This window comes from Papio anubis, chromosome 16, assembly GCF_008728515.1.
Source record: "Papio anubis isolate 15944 chromosome 16, Panubis1.0, whole genome shotgun sequence".
In the NCBI taxonomy this organism is placed as follows: domain Eukaryota; kingdom Metazoa; phylum Chordata; class Mammalia; order Primates; family Cercopithecidae; genus Papio; species Papio anubis.
In genome coordinates, this window is record NC_044991.1 from 14,067,758 (window position 1) to 14,088,098 (window position 20,341).

The following is a 20,341-nucleotide window of genomic DNA, read 5'->3' on the forward strand; positions in this document are numbered from 1 at the left end:
TTTGAATCATCTTGGCAACTGTTTAATTTCACATATAACCCAACTCCAAACTGCAGTGAGAGCGACAGATCCACCGAAACCAACTTTCAAATGTATTTTGCAGATGCATCCTCCGTTTATTTCCAACGTGTTACTGGCTTGCTCCTTTAACAAGTCAATCAACTCACGGGCATGCCCTTGCAGTACGGAGGTACATATTCCTGTTCTAAAGCCCACGTCTTATAAACTTGACATATTCAGATGCTATGCCTTTTATCGTGAGTAAATTAAGCTCTTAAAATGTCAGAATGTTTTTGTTTCATTTGACATTCTCACCATAGGTCAAACTGCCTCCAAAACAGACATGTCTAAATAGCTGTCTAACCATATTGCTCAGAATGACTTTTTAGGAAGTCTAGGACGTCCAGGAGTGTGGCGATCCTGAAGCCCTTGAGCATCAGTAATTCTGTTTGGACATGTTCCCATGTAAGCAATTTACATCTGCTGTGTTATAGATCCAGAGGTTGGAAAACCAAAAGGGATCTTGGGAAGTCATTAGCTCTACCCCTTGGTTTGTAAGCATAAACCTTGGAATCTTAAAGTTGAGAAAAATAATGACATTAGGAAGAACAATAGCAGTTACCCTCCATGAATGCATTCATTCAACACATAGTTATTGGAAACCCCCTTAGTGCCAAACACTGTTATAGAATCTGAAGATATGGAGCTGGCATTCTGACGGGAGAAAGAGTGAATGCACAAATAAATATAAAATGAGTTAGGTGTTGATACGTGCTTTGAAGACACATAAAGTAAGGAGAAGGATGCAGAATGATCTGGTAGGAAGTTGTGAGGTTATGCAGTGGCTAGGGAGGGTCACTCTCACATTTGAGCAAAGACCTGAAGAAGTGAGGTAGTGAGGCTCTAGGTAGAGAGAACAGTTAGCAAAGAGGCTTGAAGGGAGAATATGCTTGGCATCTTCCAGAAACAGCAAGTAGATTGGGTGAGCTGGAGGGGTGAATGGTAGGAGAGGTAGCAAAGAAGATTCGGAAGAGGGATAGATTGGGTAAGGTCTTATAGCCCAGCAAAGGATGCTGGGCTTTACTTGGGCTGAGATAAGCAGCCTTGAAGGGTAAGGATATCTAGAGAAGAGAGGTTTGAGGATGAAGACCTGGGCATTCCACCATTTAGGGGTCTAGAAGATGAGGAGGAATCCACAAAGAGACTGAGAATGAGTAGCAAGTGAGGTAGGAAGAGAACCAAGCGATGGGGTGCCCGAAGGCAAGTGAGAAAGGAGTTCAAGGAGGGAGTGAGCAACCAATTAAATGCCACCGATGGGTCAAGTAAGATGAGGACAGATAACTGACCATCAGATCTGACAAGCAGAGGTCACTGGTAAACATATCATGAGTCATGAGAGGATGCTGGAGGTGAAAAACTAATGGGAGAGAGAGAGAGAGAGAAGCAGCGAGACAAAAGGGATTGAGAGAGAGAGAGAGAGAGAGAATCTCCTAGTATTAGCTGGGCATAGCACAGGTTCTTTACATGAATTTCCCAATTTAATTCACAGGACCACCTTGATTGCAGGGGGACAGTCAGTTGTTTTTTCCTTTTTACAAATGAGGCCCAGGGGGATCACACAGCTCCTACGTGTGAAAGCTGGACTTGGTCTTCCTGTGTGCCAGACCTGAGAGTTCCCCTCTTCTTTCCTCCGAGCAGCCTATGTCTTCCAGAGGCCATCTGGGGCAGCCAACATAAAATGGATTCCCACTTTAAAAAAAAAAAAAAAAAAAGTCAGAAAATAGGTCATTCAGCTTCCCTTTGAACAGTGCCTGAATCACTCTAATGATTAGCATCTCTCCTTTCGAGTTGTAATTACAGAGGTTCCATAATCCACCCCTGTACATGACCACACAGTGTGGCGTGTTCTTCAAGGAAGTTCTTCCTTGCATTACTCCACTTCTTTCCTTGTTAAAAATAAAACTTTTCTTTGAATAGGAAAATGATTCCAATTCCTATTGAATCCAACTCTCAGAAGGGCACGAGCATTGGAGTCCTTTTTCCATCTCAGACCCTAGCCTGAAGTCCAGCCCTAGCCAGAAAGCCCATGTCCCTGCTGGAATATCCATCTGGTTGTCCCGCTGGCCCTCATATCTGTTGAGATGCTTTGAGTTGCAGGTAAGAAAACACAACCCAAACTGGCTTCACAGTAATAAATAAATAAATAAATAAATAAATGAGTTGCTCACATAACCAGGCAGCTCTACCTCGTTCACCTGTTTTTCTTACTATCCTGAGGCTGAGAATGGACAGGACAGTGTCTTGGGGCCACACATCCACAAAGGACCAGAAAGGGTCACTTCTGGATGCTTTTCGATAAAAACAAGGAAGATACTTTCCCAGAAGACCCCACAAAACCTTTCTTCCTGTCTCTTTGGCCCAAGTGGGTCACAGGACCACTCTCATGCTAATCATTGGTCAAGGATAGGTTACCTGCCTGGACAGGAAGACCATCCCGGGGCGAGGGTGGGGCCAGCTTCCCCTGAAGGACACTGCTGACACAGAGGCGGGGGCTGACAGGCAGTAGTTTCACAAGATCAGTGTCCTGTGAGAAGGGAGGAAGGGTCACATGGACCCTAGGGAAGTGACACACCACATCTCCTACATCTGAGTCCATAACTTAACTTGCCTTCTTCACCTTCCTCCGCTGAATTGGAGTGGATGAAAACACCATCTGCGAACTTACAGAACCCAGGAAACAGGAGCTCCTTCGTCCTCGCCTCTCTCATCTCACACGTGTACCACGTTGCTGCATCCTGCATCTTTTGCCCATTAAAGATCTCAAGAGGGCCGGGCGCAGTGGCTCACGCCTGTAATCCCAACACTTTGGGAGGCCGAGGCAGCTGGATCATGAGGTCAGGAGTTCGAGACCAGCCTGGCCAACACAGTGAAACCCCATCTCTACTAAAAATACAAAAATTAGCCAGGTGTGGTGGCGGGCACCTGTAGACCCAGCTACTTGGGAGGCTGAGGCAGAAGAATCACTTGAACCCGGGAGGCGAAGGTTGCAGTGAGCCAAGATCGTGCCACTGCACACAGCCTGGGTGACAGAGTGAGACTCTGTCTCAATAAATAAATAGCTCAAGAATCTGTCCACATCTCTCCCTCCCACCTTCCTCAGGCTATCACCAACTCTGCCTGGGCTATTACAGCAGCATCTCAATTCATTTTATCTCTCTGCTTCTCACCACATCCTTCCATGCAAACATCTACACTGGAAGCTCACGTCTCAAAAGATAATACCTAACAGTGTTGCTTCGCTTTGTAAAGGCCTTCAGGGTCTACCTGAAGCTTCAAGGTTTGGGTTCAGCTCTCTCGGGGCCAACAGGGTCCTTCATGACCTCTACCTGCCCCTCCAGCTATCCCCTACCTTTTTCATGAACCTGGATTTATGCCATCCTGAGGTATATTTGATTCCCAAATGCTTGCTGTTCCTGACTCCAAACAAAATTCCTCTTCCCCTCCTGGAAAAATGGTCACCATCCATGTGGTGCTCAGGCAGAATTCCTGAGAGTCATCCTTGATTCCTCTTCTCTTCACCCATGACATCAAATCCTTCTGTGGATAAGGTTGACTCTGCCTCCAGAACATGATCCCAAACTGCCATCTCCTGTCCACACCCACAGCTTCTACCTCCACCCACGCCACCATGGCTTCCCACTGGGTCTGCCACAATACCTGGCCAACTGGTCTACCTACCCACTGCCACCCCTTACAAACAATTCTTCAGGTCCTCACCAGAGCCCACAGTGCTATGTCATCTGACTCCTGCTTACCTCTGTGGCCACATTGCCTCCTCCCATGGTCTCCCTCATGCACTGCCTTCTTCTGGTCCTCGTCGACACCGAGTTTGTCTCTGCCTAAAAGCCTTGCTGTTCCTTCTCCCCAAAATGCACTTCCCCGGGCTTTGTATGACTGACTCAGGGGGCAGCATGGAAGGTGATTTCTCTGAGATGGGCTCCCTGGCCACCTTTACGCCCCCATGCCCTCAGATCACATAATTCTTTCTTGTAGGCTTTGTGACACATCACCATTTAAAAGTCTCTTCTTTGTGAATTTGTTTATTTACTTGCTCATTCTCTGTTCCCCTAGAATATAAGCTCTCTGAAGGCAGGGACTTTCTCTATCTTCTTCACTGGGTCCTTGGGAACCTTGGGAACTTGTGCCTGGAACCCGGTAGGAGCTCAATATATATGCTGAATGAATGAATGAATGAATGAATGAATGAATGAATGAATGAATGGAGTGAGTGAGTGAATGGACAAATGACTTGTCTGATTTGTTTTCTTCTCACAACCTGGCCCCCTTTACCTGCCTAATTCCTTCATATCCTTCAAGATCAGGTCTGCTGATCATCTGTCTTCCTCTGCTCTCTCTCTCTCTCTCTCTCTCTCTGTCTCTCTCTCTCTCACACACACACACACACACACAAACACGCACATACACAGTTTTTCCCCTCTCCTCTATCTCCCACAATAACACCCAGCATTTACTGCTTACTGTATGTTACACTCTGCCTTATGGTTATGGTCCCTCCCCCAAGCTCTGAGCTCCCTGGGGATGGAGCTATGTCCTTCCACTCTGCATCTCCTTCACCAGCTCACAGCCTGCACAGGGAAGGCACTGGATGAGTGTCTATTGAGTGAATAAATGAATGAATGAATGACGAATGAATGAATGAAGAATGAACATATTCTTCACCAATATTTAAGGCTTTGGTTATTCCTTAAGATATAAAATCAGATCCGTCTTACCCACCTCACTCAATTGGTCTCCAAGTTTGGGATTTTGAAGAGCATCCTAATTCCTTCCCAATGTTCCTCTAAGTCCGTATTCTCGCTGTAACAAGCAAACACTGTCTCTGAATCATTTTGGAACTGGAGCCTCCCTCGACATTGTATTTCTGATTGGTTGCTGTTTGTTTTGACAGTTGTCAGATTTTTTTTATTTATGCCAAGCTCTCCCTGGGGTTTAGTTTCCCGAATCCTCTCAATCGAGTGCCTAGAAAGAAGAGAAAATGACTTACCTGTAAATCTTTTTTATTGAAGGTGCACCATAAAACAGATCTTCTTTCACCTCTCCACTCTCTCCTGAGATTTAACGATTCTTGGCTTTTATTGTTGTCTTTACCCCTCATTTCAAAAAGAAAGAGCAGTGGGGGTTGGAGGGGCTTATCATATCCACCTGGGAGGAACGGCAGGATCACGCTTTCCTGCCAATGAACCCAAACAATCAGAGCTTTCTAGGGGAGTTCTTGACAGTTTCATACCAGAAACATACACCAAGCTGAGGACATTTATTATATGGCATACATCCCTAGAGCCAAAATTACAGACCATTTTCTCCTACCTGTCCCTTCTGTTTGATTTCTGGCAGATGTCCACGGATAAAACCACCACTTTCCACTAGGAAAGCAGAACCCTAAATATAAATAAGAGAGGACTTCTGGGGCTTCTACAGAGAGAAACTTTCCCTTGCCCATTATAACTAGTGTTTCCACACATGGTGCAGAGCAGAAGCATTTGCAGGAAAAGAATATTTCAGAAACTCAAACGAACATTCCTTCCTCCAGTTACCCTTACTCCCTCTCTAATATCCATCTGGGCGACCGTGTTGATTAAGGTCAATGCGAAATGGCTTTATGTTTTGCTCTATTTTTTCTCTGCATATGCTAGTCACTGTGTACCTTTCAAAAACATCTCGTCCCCAAATATCTATTCCTTTTTATAAATAGCACACATTATTCTCTGATTGTATAAGCAAAACATGCTTATTATAAAAACTTGAGTACGTACAGAAAAGTATATAGAAGATTTAAAATAATTCATAACGTTCTCGCCTGGAAATAATCATTGATAACACTTTAGGAGAAATACTGAAAGTTATTTGTCTTTTTTCTGTGAATGTACATATGTATTATGAGGATTCAGTTCACATTGTATACACAATTTTATGTTCTCTTTTTTTCTTAATACCATATCGAAATGTTTCCAAGTCCTTAATCTTTGAAACATGACTTTGAAAATATAATCATATTTTGTTAGCCTTAAAATCCATCCTAGATAAAATAAAACCAAAGACGTTATCAGGTGACAACAGTTACCCTGAAGTAACAAGTGAGTCTAAAATTCGAAAATCAGAGTCAATTGCTGGGCATGGTGGTGCACGCCTGTAGTCCCAGCTACTCGGGAGGCTGAGGCGGGAGGATGGCTTGAGCCCAGGAGTTCGAGGCTGCAGTGAGCTATGACGGTGCCACTGCACTCCAGCTTCTTAAAAAAGAAAAGAAAGAAAGAAAATATCAAAGTCATTCATGCTAACTGCTTTTGAGTGGTCTCCATGGCAACTTGCCAACAGGCAAGACTGAGGTGAGTAGAAGGCAGCTAAGCCTGAGAATGTAAAACTCAAAGTCCAGCTGTGGGTCACCGTTACCTCTAGCTAGTGGGTTGACAAGCAATTTTTATTTCTTTATTGTTCCTTTCTGTATAGACTGTGTGTGTTACCGTGAGCATGCCCTGCTTTTAAAATCACAAATAAAGTGTAACACTATGTTCATTTTGAACGCAAACAACACCTAATTATGTATTTACCCTGATTCTCTCATTCATTTTCTCTCCCTCTACACACACACACACATCCCCACTCTCATCCAGTTCCCACTTTCACTTCCCACTATTCCAGGCACACAGGCTCCACCCCTGCCCACTCCTTCCTCCTTCCCCCAGGTCCTGGACGGGAGGGGTGGGAGTTGGGGAGCTTTCATCTGATCCCCCAGTCTCTTCATATCTGGCTCTAGTTTACTGTCTCAAACCTGATGCCAGGATGCCTGCTCAGAGGAGTGACAGACTTTGACAGAAACAGGCTTTGGCATCAGAAGAGCTCTGTCACTTCCTATCTATATGGCCCCAGCCAAGTCACTTAGCCTCTTTGAGCCTCATTTTCCTCATCTATAAAATGAGGATAACCAGTTTGCAGGATTATACCATGACTAAACGAAGTCGGCTTGCACCGAATAAATGCCTGTCACCCCATACTGCGCTGACCATCTTTGGGGTCTTTGTTTTACTCTAAAGCTGTCAGTTTTTCCTCTGGCCAAGACTGAGGCCAAGATCTCCCCATGTATAGCTACAGACTCTTAATCAACTGGGACTTTTCTGCTTGAATAAAGTGACACCTTTTAACATTGGAACCGGAAAATCTCCCAAAAGCAAACCATTGAAGAGACAAAAACCAAAACATGACTCAACTCTTTAAAAAGCTCCCCCTTAGTTGTTTAAGGTTCTCAGCTTGTCTTTGCAGGGAAATCCACAAAAATGTCATAAATATTGTGTTCATTGATAAAGAAGAGAACAGACCAATGAAACCATGACAGTATCTATTCTCCGATCTTACATTTTGTTCAATTATTAGAGGAGGAGAGGGAAGGAGGAGGAAGAGGAAGGAAGAAGAAGAGGATAAAAATAAATACTGGTATGGATCAGATGATTCTTTCAAAAGAGAGGGGAAATAAAAAGAAGCAGTAGTCAAGAATGAGGTAGGTCGATGCTGTCATCCTTTGCCAGAGAAGCAAGCTTGGATCGAGCATTTAAGTGACTCCTTCAGAGACTAAAACAAGTCAGCATCAGAAATAGGATTCGAATTTTGAGCTCACAGTTAGTCTGCAACTGATACTAATTTTAAAGGTGTCGCCGGGTGTGGTGGCTCACGCCTGTAATCCCAGCACTTTGGGAGGCTGAGGCAGGTGGATCATCTCAGGTCAGGAGTTCGAGACCCGCCAGGCCAACATGGTGAAACCCCATCTCTACTAAAAATACAAAAATTAGCTGGGTATGATGGCAAGCACCTGTAATCTCAGCTACTCGGGAGGCTGACGCAGGAGAATTGCTCGAACCCAGGGGGCGGAGGTTGCAGTGAGCTGAGATTGCGTCACGGCACTCCAGCCTGGGTGACAGAGTAAGACTCCATCTCAAACAAACAGAAAAAAGGTGTCAATGCAAAACCAGGTTTTAAGGTAGCTAGCTCAATCTGCTAAATTTTTCATGCCTGTGCCTTTAAATTCCCAAGTAGCATTTCCTGTTTCTGAGTAGCACTTGTTCTCTCTTTTTTTTTTTTTTTTTTTTTGCTTTTTTCCAAGAAAATGACTAGAGGTAGAAAAGCACATATAGTCAATTACTTTCAGAAGGTTTTACTAAAAAATATTTTTTTAAACTGCAGTTAAAGATAAACACGATTTCTCCAAAGCCGAGCTACTTTATCAAGTCAGGCAAAGCATAATACAGTTTCCTTTTAAAAACCCAGATTAGCTGCTATCATCGGTGATGATCTGGATGTAATACATTACAGTTTGCAGAATCAAGCAGCCTAGTACCTACTTGGAAGCATCCTTCATTCATTGGACAATACTTACTGCACTCAGAGTTTGTGAGGGTGCTATCTAGACCATGGGGACACCAACCAAGGCAAAGAAGGGGTACCAGTGCCCTGCCCTGAAGGACCCTGCCCTCCAACAAGAGAATGTGGGTGGGAGGACATGCAATCTCAAGGCAGAATGTCATCACCAAATTATAGAGTGAAGAAAGGCCATCTCATCCAACCGTCAATTGAAATGAGGCCCAGAGAGTGGATGCAACTTGTCCAAGGTCACACAGCAAGTTGCGTTTTCAGACTCTCTATCCAGTGCTCTCTCCTCTGTATACAGAATAAACTTTAATTTTTGAAACGTGCTACATTCCCCTGCTGGGGATTGCACAAAGCCTGGTGGAGCCTCAGAGATCCCTTATTGACACCTTTTATGTTAGGATCCTAACCTCAAAGAATGTTACATCTGGAAGGGACCCCAAGGATTAATCTGTGGTTCTTTCTTCCTTTTCTTTTTTTTTTTTTTTTTTTTGACACAGTGTCGCTCTGTTGCCAGGCTGGAGTGCAGCGGCGCAATCTCAGCTCACTGCAACCTCCAACTCACTGGTTCAAGCGATTCTCCTACCTCAGCCTCCCCAGTAGCTGGAATTACAGGCACACGCCACCACGCCCAGCTAATTTTTGTATTTTTAGTAGAGACAGGGTTTCACCATGTTGGCCAGGATGGTCTCGATCTCCTGACCTTGTGATCTACCTGCCTCAGCCTCCCAAACTGCTGGGATTACAGGCATGAACCACTGTGACCGGCCTAATCTATGGTTCTTAATCAAGGGGTATCTCACCCCAGAGTCACAGAATCAGGCCCTAGGGTTGGGGATGATTCAAGCTACCTTGAAGGTGTTCATCGGACCTTTCCCAAAGAACTAGGGGCAGGTTTGGAGGGGGGACCAGCAAGATGAAATGGCAACTGGGAATTCAGAAAGAGGAAAAAAAGGGAAAGAAAGATACGCAGGGAGGGAGACAGTTTAGGCTGGTCTTCACTGGCAAAGGTTTTGGAGTCAGACAGACCTGGGTTCAAGTCCGGGCTCCAACCCTCAGCCTGGGTGCTGTAGGTAAGCAGGCTGACCTCTCTGTGCCTGTTTTCTCATGTGGAAAAGAGAGCATCCCCCTACCTCATCCCTACCTCATAGGTTTGCTACAGGGCTCAGGGCGCTCAGGGGGATGATGTGGGGTACCTGGCATTCAGTCAGTACCGTACGAAGGACTGTCGTTGCTCTCACCACCAGGAGTGGGCTGGGAAGGTGAGAGAAGCCTCTGCCTGGTTCACAGCTTTGCCTCAGGCCATCCCTGCTGCCTCCCACACAGACTCCTAGGATTTGCTGGTGTTGCATGATTTAGAAATGATTCTAGAATTCCAAATCATGGATTCCAGGGAACCAGGACCCCTGATATCTGAAGCTCAAAGGCAAGAAGGTCCCCTCTCTGGGGATCCCCAAGGCTGTAAGAACAGATGCATGTTAATGACATGAGGTGAGGAGTCGTCCCTTAGGAACTGTACAGTCTAGAATCTGCAAACCAAAAGGCCCTTCAAGAACTTTGGGACCAACCCCATCTTGGAGGCCCAGAGAAGTGAAACAACTTGCCCAAGGTCATACAGAGCATTATTGGGGTTAATGAGACTGAACCCCAGTCTTTCTTCATCCTGACAGCAGAAATAATAATTGGGATGATGAGAGGATTCAATGAAATTTTGCAGTAGAGCATTTTGCACACTGACTGGCCCACAAATGTCTTAATGAATTATACTAATAGTAGTTATCATTATCATTTTTATTACCATCGTCGTCATCATCATCATTATTGTCAGTTTTTAAGCAATTCCCCCCCAGACACTCAGCTGAGTCCCTTTCAGTGGCTCAACCTTCACTCTTCAGTCTCAGTCTTTCTGTGTCAATTACCAGCTAATGAAGTCACAGGGGCAGACTCTGGCCAGTCACTCCTGTCCTAACTCACTCGGTGCTCACAATGAGTGCAATCAGGTAGATATTCCTGCTCCCTCATTTCCCAGAGAGGGAAACTGGGCACAGGACAATTAAACCATATGCCCAAGATTACACCAGCAGGAAGGGGCAGAGCTGTGGTTTTAGTCGAGGCTGCCTGGCCTCAGCATATGGATGCCAAATGCAACACTCACTCATCACACTTCTGTATCTTCTCCAGAGTTATGCCTCCATTAATAATCCACATTCTGGGCTGGCTGTGGTGGCTCATGCCTGTAATCCCAGCACTTTGGGAGGCTGAGGCAGGCAGATCACTTGAGGTCAGGAGTTTGAGACCAGCCTGGCCAATGTGGTGAAATCCCATCTCTACTAAAAATACAAAAATTAGCCCAGCATGGTGGTGCATGCCTCTAATCCCAGCTACTCAGTAGGCTGAGGCAGGAGAATCTCTTGAACCTAGGAGGTGGAGGTTGCAGTGAGCCAAGGTCGTGCCACTGCACTCCAGCCTGGGAGACAGAGTGAGATCCTGTCAAAAAAAATAAATAAATAAATAAAAATAAATAAAAATCCATGTTTTGAAGACTGAATGAGAAAGAGGACTTGTCTTACCTTTTGTTTTTTCTTTTTTTTTCTTTTTTTTTTCTTTAGACGGAGTTTTGCTCTTGTTTCCCAGGCTGGAGTGCAATGGCGTGATGGGTTCAAGCAATTCTCGTGCCTCAGCCCCTCAAGTAGCTGGTATTACAGGCATGCACCACCACACCTGGCTAATTTTTGTATTGTTAGTAGAAACGGGTTGTCTCCATGTTGGTCAGGCTGGTCTCGAACCCCCGACCTCAGGTGATCCACCCACCTCGGCCTTCCAAAATGCCGAGATTACAGGCATGAGCCACCACGCCCGGCCCTTGTCTTATGTTTTAAGTAATTTAGTGTCAGAGCATGGCTGGCATATAACAGAAACCTAAAAATTGTTCCCACCCTCCCCACGGAGGTCCAGAGCCGAATGTCTGCTTTCACCGGGCGTATTTTGGCTTCTGTTCCTGCAAGATGGCTTGTGTTACATACGTTGCTAAACTCTCCTTTCCTATTCCAAAGGTAAGGAAGTAAGATCTAAACCGATGGATCTCCAATTGCCATCCCTGGACCTCAGCACTTTGGGGAACTTGTTAGGAAGGCATATTTTCTGGTGTTGCCTCGAATCCATTGAATCAGAAACTCTGGGCATAGGGCCCCGCAGTCTGCATTTCCACAAGCCCCGCGGGAGATTCCGTGGCACACTAACAGTTGAGAACTGCCGATTTCAAGTGTTGTGCCACACCTAGCGTGTGCCTAGCACATAGTTGGGGGCTCAGGAAATGTCGGTTGAGCCAGCTGGCCAGGTCTGAATCCTGCCCCTCCACTGACTAGCTAAGCAAGCGTGCACAAGTCACTTAACATCTCTGTGTCTCGGTTTCCTCATCTGTAAACAGGGAATGAGAGCCGTGCCTTCTTCGTAATGGTGTTTGGAGGGTTAAATGAGATCGTAAATAGAAACCCTTGAGCAGAGTGAGCAGCAGATAGGGAGCACTCAGTAAATGTCACCTGCTGTTTCATTGTTGTCGGCGTTGGCAAATACATGAACCAACCTGCTGGAAAACAGTATGGCTTGTCTTGCAAACCTGCAAGTTTGTCTTCACTGGCTGAAGCTCCTGTTGTCTTTTTAATGCAGCGCTAGTCAAGAAATCTTTATTGAGCAACTACTATTTCCAGCACCTTTTCGATTCTGTGATGTCAGGGTGAATAAGGCACTGTACCCAGGAGACTGCACTGGCAGGGGAGGACACAGGGGAGCACAGGGGAGTATGCGTCACAGTGCCTGTGTGTGCATGCAGCAGAAAGGCAAGAGGGAAGCTCCAGTAGTGTTTGTGTGTGTATGTGTGTGTGTGCATGCACGCACACGCATACACACACCTCATACTTAATCTTTGTTTGTCTTTTTTTCTTTTTTCTTTTTTGAGGCAAAGTCTCACTTCATCACTCAGGCTGGAGTACGGTGGTACCATCTCAGCTCAGTGCAACCTCTGCCTCCCGGGTTCAAACGATTTTCATGCCTCAGCCTCCCGAGTAACTGAGATTATAGGCATGTGCCACCACGCCTGGCAAATTTTTGTATTTTTAGTAGAGATGAGGTTTCGCCATGTGGGTCAGGCTGGTCTCGAACTCAAATTTTTGTATTTTTAGTAGAGACAGGTTTTGCCATGTGAGCCAGGCTGGTTTTGAACTCCTGACCTCAGGTGATTCGCCTGCCTCGGCCTCCCAAAGTGCTGGGATTATAGGCATGAGCTCCTGCGCCCGGCCAATCTTTGTTTTCCTAAATAAAAAACCACCTATGGACATTAGGGATAAAATTCATTCTGTTCTCCTGATTTCTTTAGCAGTTTCAAGAATGAGTTCAATACCTATAAGAGATCTATTAGTCATTCATCCAGGCAGCAAGTTTAATCCAAAAGCAAGTCATTTTTTTTGCCCTTGAATTGCTCCCATCTCATACAGTGTAACAGTTCTAAACACAAAGTTTGTTACCGGAACAGACAGACTTGCACTGTCAAACCTAACAGTCAGGAGCAGGCTGCTTAGGTGCTGGCAGCTCTGATGCTAGATTTCCAGGAGTGGGGAAAGCTTCCCAGAGGAGGTGCAACTCAAATCAGCCTTGAAGGATAAGGATTGGAATAGTAAATATTTATTCTTTTTTGAGCTCCTACTGGCCTCAGGCCAGATTCAAGAGAGAACCCGGTAAATAATGCAAACGTGACTCTCATTGGCTCTAGACGCTCTGATGCAAGGCCCCGTGGTAAGTATTTAATATGTGTGTCTGACGTGAGCTCCGTAACAAACCCAGTAGGTAGTCACACATTACCACTAGCACCATTTTACAGATGAGCAAAAAAAAAAAAAAAAAAAAAAAAGTGCAGAGAAGTTAAGTCACTTGGCCAAGGCCCACAGTCAATAATATTGCTGGAATTCAAATCTGGGGAGTCTTACTCATAAGTCTGTGCTCTTAAACACTCCACCGTATCCCAAAACAAGTGAACTGACAAAAGAAGCAGAACAGATTTTCTATGTGGTGATTGTTTATTTGAAGGAAAGGAAAAGAAACCATTAGAATCCTTTTTCTCGAAACGCATCCATGTGAACACATTTCTCTCTGCACAGCAGGCATCACTCTGGGGCATGAGTTTTGCTATCACTTAGTGGAAAGTCATTCAATTGCATCCCAGAGGACCACCTGCCTTAAGTTCTTATGCCAGGAAAGGAATGCCTCTCTGAGCCACTTTCCCTCTGCAAACAGATTTGGAAGATTTGTACTGAAAGGTGAGGTGTCCAATTACTTGTCTTTGCTGGCCTGCTCTGTTGTAATCTGAGCGAAGTCACAGAAGATGGGAAAGGATTTCCCAGAGTCTATTAGTCCTTCCCAGACTCAGCAGTCCAGGCACTGTGTGTGTGTATGCACACGCTTGAATGTGTTTTCTAGTTGATGATAATCTTTTAAAATCCACTTAAGCATAACTGGCTTGTAAGGATCTGCAGAGGCGCCTTCCAACCCAGCACGGCTGCGCCATTTCAGTGCTGGAGTTTGCCTTTGTGTTTACACAAAGCGATGACCCCAAGTGACAGCATTTAACTCTTAACAGATTGATAAACATGTCCAGCTGCCACTAGAGTGGCATGTATGTCCAAATTTCAAGTGACAACAATCGACCCTCAGATTAAAATCTTTTACCTTAGGAAGACTGAACTTCTCTCTTGCAGTCTGTGTCAGTGGAAAGTGAGACTCGTAGAATAACACTTTCACTTCTTAAGTTATTGGACAAATTGAGACTTTGATTTTACATCACAAAGGCAAGCATCACTGGCCAGGAACTTTACCGCCTTGATTATCACTGAGTGATGAGAGAAGAACAGAGGCAAGGTGGATGATGGGGCTACTGTCAACTGATGTCAAATAACATTGTGGTGGTCTTTATGTAGGAGGGTCTTAAGATAATTCAAAGTGAAAACATCAGCAGACAAACAGAGTCAACACTTGGTACATATTGGACAAAGCAGAGTGAACTCAACAGACACTCTGACAAAACATCACCCATCGCATTCAATCAACATTGTTCATTTGACTTCTATTAGTATTGCAACTCTGTATTTCCTTGGTAATTTTGACAATTGTATGAGAGCTGTAAGCGTGAGCGTAAGAAATTTGCACCTCGTGATAATGTTTTTACATTTTAAACCTCAGAATTTTTTAAACTCTGTCATCCTGCGGTGCCATGAGAATTATATTCATTTAATACATCCCTACACTACTCAAGTTGGAGAAATCCTAATGCAGTGGAATGAGCATAGATTGATAAACAGAACTGAGTTGAAATCCTGCCTCCACCACATGGAAACACTGCGATCTTGGGCAATCTGTTCACCTTTCTGGGTCTCGGTTTCCTCATCTGAATATAAATAATAACATTAGCCACACAATTGGCTGTGAGAATTTCAAAAGCTATTTTATGGAAAGTGCCAGACATGTAGTAGACACTCCCTAAAAGTTAATTTCTTGCCCTGTTCTCTAAGGTTTTTTTGTTTTGTTTTTGTTTTTGTTTTCGGTTTTTTGTTTGTTTGTTTGTTGAGACAGAGTCTTGCTCTGTCACCCAGGCTGGAGGGTGGTGTTGCCATCTCGGCTCACTGCAACCTCTGCCTCCTGGGTTCAAATGATTCTCCTGCCTCAGCCTACCAAGTGGCTGGGACTATAGGCACACGCCACCACATCTGGCTAATTTTTTGTATTTTTAGCAGAGACGGGGTTTCACTGTGTTAGCCAGGATGGTCTTGATCTCCTGACCTTGTGATCCACCCGCCTCAACCTTCCAAAGTGCTGGGATTACAGGCGGAGCCACCGTGCCCAGCCCTTCTCTAAGTTTTATTCCCATCTGCAGGCCATTCTGTTGTCTCTCTCCTTCCTTTCAAAGGTGGAGGCAAGACCAGGGATAGCAGCCACATCCAGTATCATCAATTCTTGCCTGACTGTGTCCATTTCATTCTTTCTGACTTGTCAAGACTACAGGAAGGCGAGCCCTGGCAGCTAACAGGGAGGCAGAGAGGTAGAGCAGGCACTTAGGCCATGCAGCTGCCACCCGTCTCCCCAGGAAGGGGAGAGCCAGTCGCTCATGTAAGGGAAGCAAGGAGACCTGGCAGCAGACTGGGGCAGCCTCTGCAGCCTGGGATGTGACAGAGGAGCAGCTGCCTCTGAGGGGCCCCTGCAGGCACACTTGGCTGCTTTCCTCTGGGTTTCACCCAGGTTCTAGTCCAGATGAAGATGCAACCATATGGTGGCAAGCTCCTCTTGGGAAGAAAGGGGAGGTTGGTCCCACCAAAACCCAACGGAGCAAAGTCACAGAGAAGAGGCTGGCAGTGTCCTGGACCCAGAGTCCTGGAAGCCATCCAGAAGCCACCTGGTGTCACCAGCACACAATTCAGAATTCACTACCTGTCCCTCCTCCTGCCCTCCACCTCCACCCAGGATGGTGCTTAGAATCAGACAATCATACTGCACATGTTTATTGATCAGCTGCCATGGCTAGGTAAATACTGCAGAGCTCCCATGCGTATACTCTTGGCAAGTAGCTAAAACATATAGGACTTTTAAGGTTTGGGTTGATGGTTACCAACCCTTAGAATGTGATAGGTGTTCAACACAATTTATCTCACCTAATTTTCCCAGAGCTCCTCAAATGCAGGAGCTAGTATGCCATTCTACAGGTGAACAAACAGGCTCAGAGAAGTCAAGCAGAGAGGTGATGAAGTCAGAGTTTGGTCACTGGGCTATCTGATTCTAAAGCCCATATCCATCCCATCACACCACATTGCCTTTTGAATTTAAAATGGGAAAAGAGATTGATGTTTTATTGACTGCCTACCAGATGCCCAGGATCAGGGTTTTACTGGATTTCTTCCTTTTAAACTTATAATAAGCCTATGGAGCAGATATGATTATACATCTTTTTCAGATGAGGAAACAGACTCAGATTAAGTAAACTGGCTTAACATGAATAGCTGGTAAGTGACAAAGCCAAAGTTTACACCAGATCTATCTGTCTCCAAAAGCTGGCATACTTCCTCTCATTTAGTTCCCTCCTCTGAGCAAATGACCAGATTACAGCATTTCCAGCATGACTGAACTGACACAATGCTTTTACCTGTCCTCTGAACTAACACACATAGAACACCTACTTTGCTTTCAGTCCTGTGCTAGGCTCTGTAATGGATTTTTAAAAAATAGTTTATGCTCCTAATCCCCAAGGAACATCTATCCAGATAGATAAACATGAAACATGAAGAAAGAATATTAAATATGTCAGTGCTCTTCAAGACTGGAAGATGGAGAAATACCAAGCTCCCCACCCCCATGTCCTGGTCTAGCAAGTTCCTAGTCATCTTCAAGGTCTCAGTTTCAACATGGATGTCTTGGGAAAGACTTCATTGAAAACCCAAATTAGGTTACATCCCAATTACACATCTCCAGGAGCCCAGAATTCCACTTCCCAACACCCACATGCACCATAACTTGGTCAATACCTGTCCCCCTCCCAGCCTGTGTGATTCTTGAGGGAAGGGATGGCCTCTGATTCTTTCACCACTCTCCCCAGTGCCCAGCATCCTTTTGCTTAGCACAATGTCCAACATAGAGTAGAAAATAAATAGATCATCATGGTATAAATGAATAGTGCATTGGTCAGGAAAGACTTTGTAAAGGAGGCAGGATTTTAATTGTGCTTTGAAGAACATGGAAGACTCAAATATGTCATGAGAAAGGAGATGACAGTTGAAGCAGAGAGAATCTTATGAGCCAAACAAGCAGGATGCAATGGTGTTGGGCCACCTAGTTCCATATAGGGAACAAAATGCCTCTCAACCCCTGCCTCACACCATACAGGAAAAAAAAAAAAAAAAACCAAACTCAATTCCAGATGGATTACAGAGCTCAATGAAAAAGGAAAAACAGTCAAGCTTTGTCCAGACCTCTATCAGCAATATTCTCTAGTTTCCAGGAACTTACACTCTCACTGGGGAGAGAGGTGAATGGCAACAATTGGAGACAGTAAAATCCAGTAAATCATAAGGCCCTAGACTATAGAGTGCAGCCTTACCAAGATAAATCCCAATAGTGAAAGACAGGTATTTAATATGCCTTACCTAAAACGCAGCTGCATGAAAAATGCATCAGAAATTCAAGGATAGAATTCTAACAAGGGAAGATTTTAATAATAATTCAATATTAAAATGACTCAACAATAATAAGTAACATTTACAGAGTTCTTAGTATGTACCAGGCACTTCTCTAAGCATTGCACCAAATTAACTCATTTGACCTTCACACAACACTAGGAGGATTATACTTTTCTTATCTCCATATCACAGATGAGGACACCAGGGCAACAAGAGGTTAAGTAATTCAAGGACATTGTCACTCAAGGGACACAAGATCTGGAGTCAGATGACATAAGTTTCTGAGTTGAGGGTCTTTGGGGCAAACGATTTTACTTTTCTGAGCCCTGGGTTTGAAAAATGGGAGAGATAAACATTCCATCTATCACGTGTGTGGTCAAGTAATATTATGTGAGGAATAAATAAGAGAATGTTTGAACATAGACACACTTTCATGCCTTGACATGCAGTACATCTGTGAGTTCCTTTTTTTTAACTAACACTATTTTTTTTAACTAACACTATTGTGACATTATTTCTTTGGAAAGCAGAAAGCTAAATCAGACAGAGTGTTCCACAAATATTTACCGAGCACCTGCTACATGCCAGGCATGGGTCTACACGCTGGTGCCGCAACAGTGAGCAGAGCAAAGCCCTGCCCTCATGGGCTGTCCATTCTAATGGGACAAACAGTAAACATAAAAACAGATACAAATGTGATAGTGGTAAGATGAATGCAGGGTACGCGATAAGAAGAAAATTAACCCAGCTGAGGAAACAGAGGATGATGGTCATATCATTTTTGTCCTGAATAAGTGAGGAGCCCACCTTGTGATTACAAAACAAGAGCATTCCAGACAGGGGAGCCATAGTGCAAGAGGCCCAGAGGGGAAGTCTGCTTTTTGTATGGAAAGAGAAACCAGGAATCCAGTGTGGCTCAGCAGACAGATTGTGGAGAGCAGCAGTTGAGTGTAGCAGTCATCACAGACCAAACCAAGTAGGGCCCTGCCGATGTGGTACCCATGAGATACAGGAAATCCATCCACTGGACAGTAGTTTGTACAGTTTGTTCACTAGTCTTCTCTGTGACACTCCTGCCAATCACTACAAACCTTGTACACACACTTGCCCTCCCAACCAAATCAGATGCAGCCTTATATGCTGTAGTGGACATATGGCTGCGAATACATTCATTCAATTCATTTATTCCCCAGACATTTACTGGGCACCTGGTGCAAGCCAAGGCCCTGGCTGGGCAGTGGGGTACATTGTGAACAAAACACACATAGTCCCTTCTCCAAGAGCAGACCTCTGCTAGAGAGGGAGATAGGAAGTAAACTGCATCATAGTGACAGAGGCCCTTGTTGTCTGGCCCCACTCAAGAGATGAGGCAAGGACAAGAGAAGCTGGAAAATGTGAAATGGTTTCTTCCCCCAGACTCTGAAGTTTCCTTCTCCATGTGCAGTAGGTCCACGGACATAAACCATTATGTCAGTGTTGCCAATTCCAGATCTCAGCTGGTAATGAGCAAATGGATCATTGCAAACCACAGAAAAACCCCAAACCTCCTTTGAGTCAATAGGTGCAATCCCTTCCTTCCACAAGCTTTTCAGTAGCTATGTTAAACCCAGCAAAATTGATTATGGCATCACAGGCCTCACCACTTGCTGCTCCCACCACCCTCCCACCAGGTTCAGGTTCAGGTTGCCTGCTATCTGTGGATGTGCTGACTGGGCACTGGATGGTGCTTGGTGCATAGGAAACATGAAAGGGTAGGCAGGCTGTCTCTGCCTAAGGATACAATGAGAAATGCAGCAGCCCTTCAAGGGGCTTTCACACCAGTGGAGGAGACAGGCAAGGAAGCAGGCCACAGGCCTTTCAATGTAGTCCAGGAATGTTGCCATACCAAAGAGTGTGGGGTGCCATGGGAACCAGAAGGGGCCGCCGGCTCAGGATTTGGTGTGATGTGGGGGAAGGGGCAGTCTTCAAGGAAGCCTTCCTCGAGGAAATGATGTGTAAACTGAACACTAAAGCATCAATAGAGCATATCCAGAGGTGAAGCATCAATAGAGCGTATCCAGAGGTGGGCAGAGAGGAGAAGTGAGTTGGGAAGCACAGCCATGAAGCACATGGCAAACGTCCAGAGATAGGAAAGAGCTCAATGGGTCCTGGGACTTTGAGCAGGCTGTAGTTTCTGAAGAGCAAAGCAGCTGTCGAACTGTGATGGACCCTGTTGGCCTTATCAAACAGTTTGGACCTCATCCTGTAGGAATGTGGAGGCACCGAGGAGAGGCAGCTCCAATTTCACCTTTTGTAAATCACAGTGACTACAGAGCGGAAGTAATCGGTGGTGGAGAAGAGGAAAGCAGGGGAACCAGTTGGAGGTTGGAGAGTGTTCTAAGAGTTCAGGGAACATTGGGAGGGGTCGGATTCAAGACATGTTAAAGAATTGGCGATTTACTGGGAGTGGAGATGAAGAGGTAGAAATCAAGGATGACTCCGAGGTTTTCAGGGAAATGGGCTGGAGGAAGGCATGATTTATTATTGAGAGAGCCTAAGAGAATGGAGGAAATGGACACTAAGTTCAAGTTGAGGTTCCAATATCTGTGGGATATTCATGGAGGGACAGCCAGCACATCAAGAAGTCAAGGGAAAGAAGACAGGACTGGGTTGTATATAGAATTGTGGGTCATCGGCATGTAAATGAAAATGGAAGCCAG

At 45.0% G+C, this 20,341-nt stretch overlaps 1 protein-coding gene and 1 long non-coding RNA gene across 2 annotated transcripts in view; one reads left to right on the plus strand and one right to left on the minus strand.

Annotated features, from left to right (window-relative positions):
- CACNG2 (calcium voltage-gated channel auxiliary subunit gamma 2) overlaps window positions 1–20,341 on the plus strand; it is a 142,747-nt gene that overhangs the window by 68,697 nt on the left and 53,709 nt on the right. The window lies entirely within an intron of this gene.
- On the minus strand, window positions 1,543–5,123 carry LOC103888349. Its single transcript, XR_652824.4, has 3 exons — window positions 5,066–5,123; window positions 4,798–4,878; window positions 1,543–1,749 (listed from the first exon to the last, which is right to left on the minus strand). It is a non-coding gene; the product is annotated as an uncharacterized LOC103888349 (long non-coding RNA).